We start from the raw sequence: 5,000 nt of genomic DNA, 5'->3' as shown, positions 1-5,000 counted from the left end.
AACAGGAGGAGGCTGAGCTCCCCTGCACAACACACCTCGAAACCCTCTCAGGTCCCGGCGGCGCGCAGCGCCGTCCTAAGTACTTGGTCGGGTTCGAGAGAGGCGCAATCGCCCGGAGTTAGGCGAGTAGACGCTTTAGGTGCGACCACCCGTGCTCCCAACTGAGCTTGCCGCTGCCGACAGAGGCCCGGGAGCGTGCTGTCGTGGCATTGACGGCGGGAGACAACACGCGCCACCTACGGTGACCGGCAGCTCCAACGCCAGCGCCACAGAAGGACAAAAGCCCCACTTGGGTGCCGAAGCGAACTCTCCCAGCACAGCGCACGCGCCAACACGTCTGCACAGCTGCGATACAAACCACCTGCGAGAACCGCTGGGGCGACCGAGCAGCAGACGGCGTCGCGGCGCCGAGCGCCGGGCGGCGGCGCATCCTCAGCGCACAAAGTCCTCAATCGGACCAGCACACTGCAGATGGCCACCGCGCTTCGCACTGGGCCCGCGAGGACCTACTTTGGCCGCAAGGCGCCGCGAGCAGGGTGCGCCGGCGCGCAGCTGCGCCGCCTGCCGCGTCCGTCGGCCGGCGCGCCTGCCACTGGCCGCCCCCACCAGCCGGCTGTAGCGCGTGCGCCCACGCAGCGCGCTGCCAGCACGCCGGGCGGCCCCCCCTCACCGGCCGGGGACGGTCCCACCCAGCCACCGCCGCGTATCGCCTCACACCCAGATCCCCTTTCACGTTCGTGGGCATGGTGGGTCCCCTTTCACGTTCGTGGGCATGGTGGGTATCCCTGAAACAACCGGTTAATAGCTCTACCGATCGTCGCCAACACTGATTCACCTCTAGCGAGAACAACCGCACCACAACGGGTTACCAGTTGTTCATTTGCGTAACGTCACCAGCAAACGTACACGTCCATCGCCATTTGCAACGAGTATTGCATGCCTGTGTCAGGTGTCACAACACACTACGTCTGCCCACATAGACGCAACAACATGTGCACGCCTAGAGAACACGTGGAAGGTAGCGCCCGTACGTATGCGGTGTCCATTGCGCGAACGACTGTCAGCCGGCCTCTGCAGCATGTCGCAGATGTGGAACACGGTGCAACATGCTATCACAGTGTGTGAGAAGAGACGACTACGTCCGAATACACGCTCCACTACATCAACAGACTGCTCATGCTGATCGCCATCCAGGGCGTCCGTTCCTCCCACACGTCTGTATGGCATACCACACTGCAATCCAGCTCTTATAGGGAGACGACACGTAGCTGCGTGCACAATATTTGGACTGTATGGTCCGCCGTTGCTAGGCGCAGTCGTCGTACGGTCACATGTGCCACGATGTATCATTCAGTACATACGGACCAATGTGCAGTACAGTTTGTGGGTTTTGCATACATCGGCGGACAGGTGACAGGCCGTACCACAACGTAGGCTGAGTACGTCTGCATGCGAGGGGCATTGAACATGCAAACTTCTCACCGACCAGCTTGCGAAGGCAGGGGGGAAGGGGGGGGGCATGTACGTCCTGCTGCTATCCACATTACAGTGTATAGCAGGAGCATGTGGAAAGTCAGCAACACCTGCAAGGTGTTTAACATGACGCGATACACAGGGGACCGGGCAGTGCGAGTAGCGAACTATATTGCGAGGGTTGCGGTTAGGCAACACTACACTAATTTAACGAGTTGCATAACAATTACAGACCAGGTTCAGCGACATCGTGCGTCAGGTTAAGGCGCAATATAGTTTAGGTTACGGCGCACTTTAGGTTAGGTTAAGGCACATTATAGGTTAGGTTAAGGCACATTATAGGTTAGGTTAAGGCACATTATAGGTTAGGTTAAGGGACAACATGGGTTAGGTTAAGGCACAACATGGGTTAGGTTAAGGCACAACATGGGTTAGGTTAAGGCACAACATGGGTTAGGTTAAGGCACAACATGGGTTAGGTTAAGGCACAACATGGGTTAGGTTAAGGCACAACATGGGTTACGTTAAGGCACAACATGGGTTACGTTAAGGCACAACATGGGTTAGGTTAAGGCACAACATGGGTTACGTTACGGCACAACATGGGTTACGTTAAGGCACAACATGGGTTACGTTAAGGCACAACATGGGTTACGTTAAGGCACAAATTAGGTTAGGTTAAGGCACAAATTAGGTTAGGTTAAGGCACAAATTAGGTTAGGTTGAAGCACAAATTAGGTTAGGTTAAGGCACAAATTAGGTTAGGTTAAGGCACAAATTAGGTTAGGTTAAGGCACAAATTAGGTTAGGTTAAGGCACAAATTAGGTTAGTTTAAGGCACAAATTAGGTTAGGTTAAGGCACAAATTAGGTTAGGTTAAGGCGCAACGTAGGTTAGGTTAAGGCGCAACGTAGGTTAGGTTAAGGCGCAACGTAGGTTAGGTTGAGGCGCATCGTAGGTTAGGTTAAGGTACAATGTAGGTTAGGTTAAGGTACAATGTAGGTTAGGTTAAGGTACAATGTAGGTTAGGTTAAGGTACAATATGTGTTAGGTTAAGGCACAATGTAGGTTAGGTTCAGGTACAACAAAGGTTAGATTAAGGTACAACATAGGTTAGGTTAAGGTACAACGTAGGTTAGGTTAAGGCACAACGTAGGTTAGGTTAAGGCACAACGTAGGTTAGGTTAAGGCACAACGTAGGTTAGGTTAAGGCACAACGTAGGTTAGGTTAAGGCACAACGTAGGTTAGGTTAAGGCACAACGTAGGTTAGGTTAAGGCACAACGTAGGTTAGGTTAAGGCACAACGTAGGTTAGGTTAAGGCACAACGTAGGTTAGGTTAAGGTACGATATAGGTTAGGTTAAGGTACGATATAGGTTAGGTTAAGGTACGATATAGGTTAGGTTAAGGTACGATATAGGTTAGGTTAAGGTACGATATAGGTTAGGTTAAGGTACGATATAGGTTAGGTTAAGGTACGATATAGGTTAGGTTAAGGTACGATATAGGTTAGGTTAAGGTACAATATAGCTTAGGTTCAGATACACATTGTTGTAGGGAAAGGTGTATTGGGGGGGGGGGGGGGGCGGCAGGTTCGTTGATAGTGATTATCGTAATTGGATGCCTGTGGCATCATCCGATTTGTCACGTCAGGATGCACTTTTGGCTCATGACAGGCGGCGCTCCGATTCCATGGTTGTGGCAGATCTGTGTCTTTCATTCCTGCCATTATTTGTGTGCTGTGACAGGAGGCAGTATTGTGATGTTGGGTGCACCCCTGTGTAGGACATGTGTGGGTGTTCGTGGCTTAGCTGAGCAATGTGCGCATGTCGGAAGGGTGGGATATTGTGTTTTCTGGGTGGACCTCCCGGTCTGGTTATGATTGTGTGGATTGTGTAATGTGGCGGAGAGGATGCACTGGATGTTCTTCCATGCTGGTGGTTAGATATTGTGTGTGTGCCTGTTACAGGCAGAGAGTAGTGTGTGATAAGAGAGTAGTGTGTGATAAGAGTGTCTGGCTGACGTGTGGTTCTCATTGTGTGCAGAGTCTTTCAGCATGTATAGGGACAGTTGTATATATTATCTGTATTCTGATGGCTCTGCATCTATTACTAATCAGTGCCGTGTATACGGTTACTCTGGTTCCAGTCGAAACTGTTCTATCTCTGTACATTAGTGACACTGCGGCTCCACTATGTTGCCGCCCCTGTCGGCCGTTTCCCCCAGTGTATGGCTATTGATTATCAGCAATCAGTCTATTAGTCAATACCGGTAGTGTGACGACGTCAAATGTCCGGGATGGGGGAAGCTACACCCTTCCCGTGGGTCAGGGCCTAGAAAGACTCTTCCCACGCAGGAGACTCGGACTGTCGTTACTCTTCCGAGAAATATATTTGCCCAGCGTTTTTTGCGACTGCGAGTGCAACGCCCACGGGTGCCGACATGGATGGGGCGCTTCCTAGCTGATCGCTCAGCATGAGAATCCGTACAGTGAGCAATGCGATCGCGTCTGTAGCTTGTACGTGGTACAGCTCGCAGCTCATGAATAGGGACAGCGGGAATGTCGCATATTGGAAATATCTCTTTTTTTTTTTTTTTTTTTTTTACTTTATTGTCATTTTAATGCCTATACAATAAGCAGGCTGGCAGCAGCACAATACGCTGCTCTTCAGCCAAATGAGACAGAAGCACAAAAAACAGGAGAAAAACAGAAAAGTCACAAAATGGTGGGCGATAAAATAGGAGACACAGAGAGACAAACACGGAGCCGTTCACACTTGACGATAAACCACACTGCAAACTGTTGAGACGACGCACAGACACTGAAGAAGACGATGGCACTGGTGAACAACGGAGCATGACGGGAAACACTGAACACGAAACATGACGGCACACACAAGACACTGATGGCGGCGATCTCCGGCGCGCGAAAGTCCACGTAGCGTGTGCGAGTCCGGGGACCTGCCAAGAGTGGAACACGGGGGAGGTGGGGGGAGAGGGGAGAAAAGGATGCCAACGGCGGGGGAGACGGGGGCAAGAGGGAGAGGGACAGGGGAGGGGAGGCCCGGGGGAGAAGGGGAGAGAAAAGGAGGAGGGAGGGAAAAAGGGAGAGAAGGGAGGGAGGGTGCCCGGAGGAGCAAGCACGGGAGGAGGGCGGGAGGATCAAAGTTGGTAGGAGGGGTAGATGGAGGGGAGGAGGGCATCATCAGGTAGGGGGAGCTGGCGGAAGCCACCTTGGGAGAGGGTAAGGAGGGTGGAGAGATGGAGACCGGGTGGGACATGAGAGTACAGGCGCGGCAGCGGGCGGGGGTGGGAGAGGATCGGGGAGACGAGCGGGTGGGGAGGATCGAGTTTACGGGAGGTGTAGAGGATTCGTATCCTTTCGAGGAAGAGGAGGAGGTGAGGGAAGGAGATAAGATCATACAGGATCCGCGTGGGGGAGGGGAGACGGATGCGATAGGCAAGGCGGAGAGCATGGCGTTCAAGGATTTGGAGGGATTTATAAAAGGAAGGGGGGGCGGAAATCC

This window comes from Schistocerca serialis, chromosome 4, assembly GCF_023864345.2.
Source record: "Schistocerca serialis cubense isolate TAMUIC-IGC-003099 chromosome 4, iqSchSeri2.2, whole genome shotgun sequence".
Classification (NCBI taxonomy): Eukaryota; Metazoa; Arthropoda; class Insecta; order Orthoptera; family Acrididae; genus Schistocerca; species Schistocerca serialis.
Note: the sequence above shows the minus strand (reverse complement) of the source record.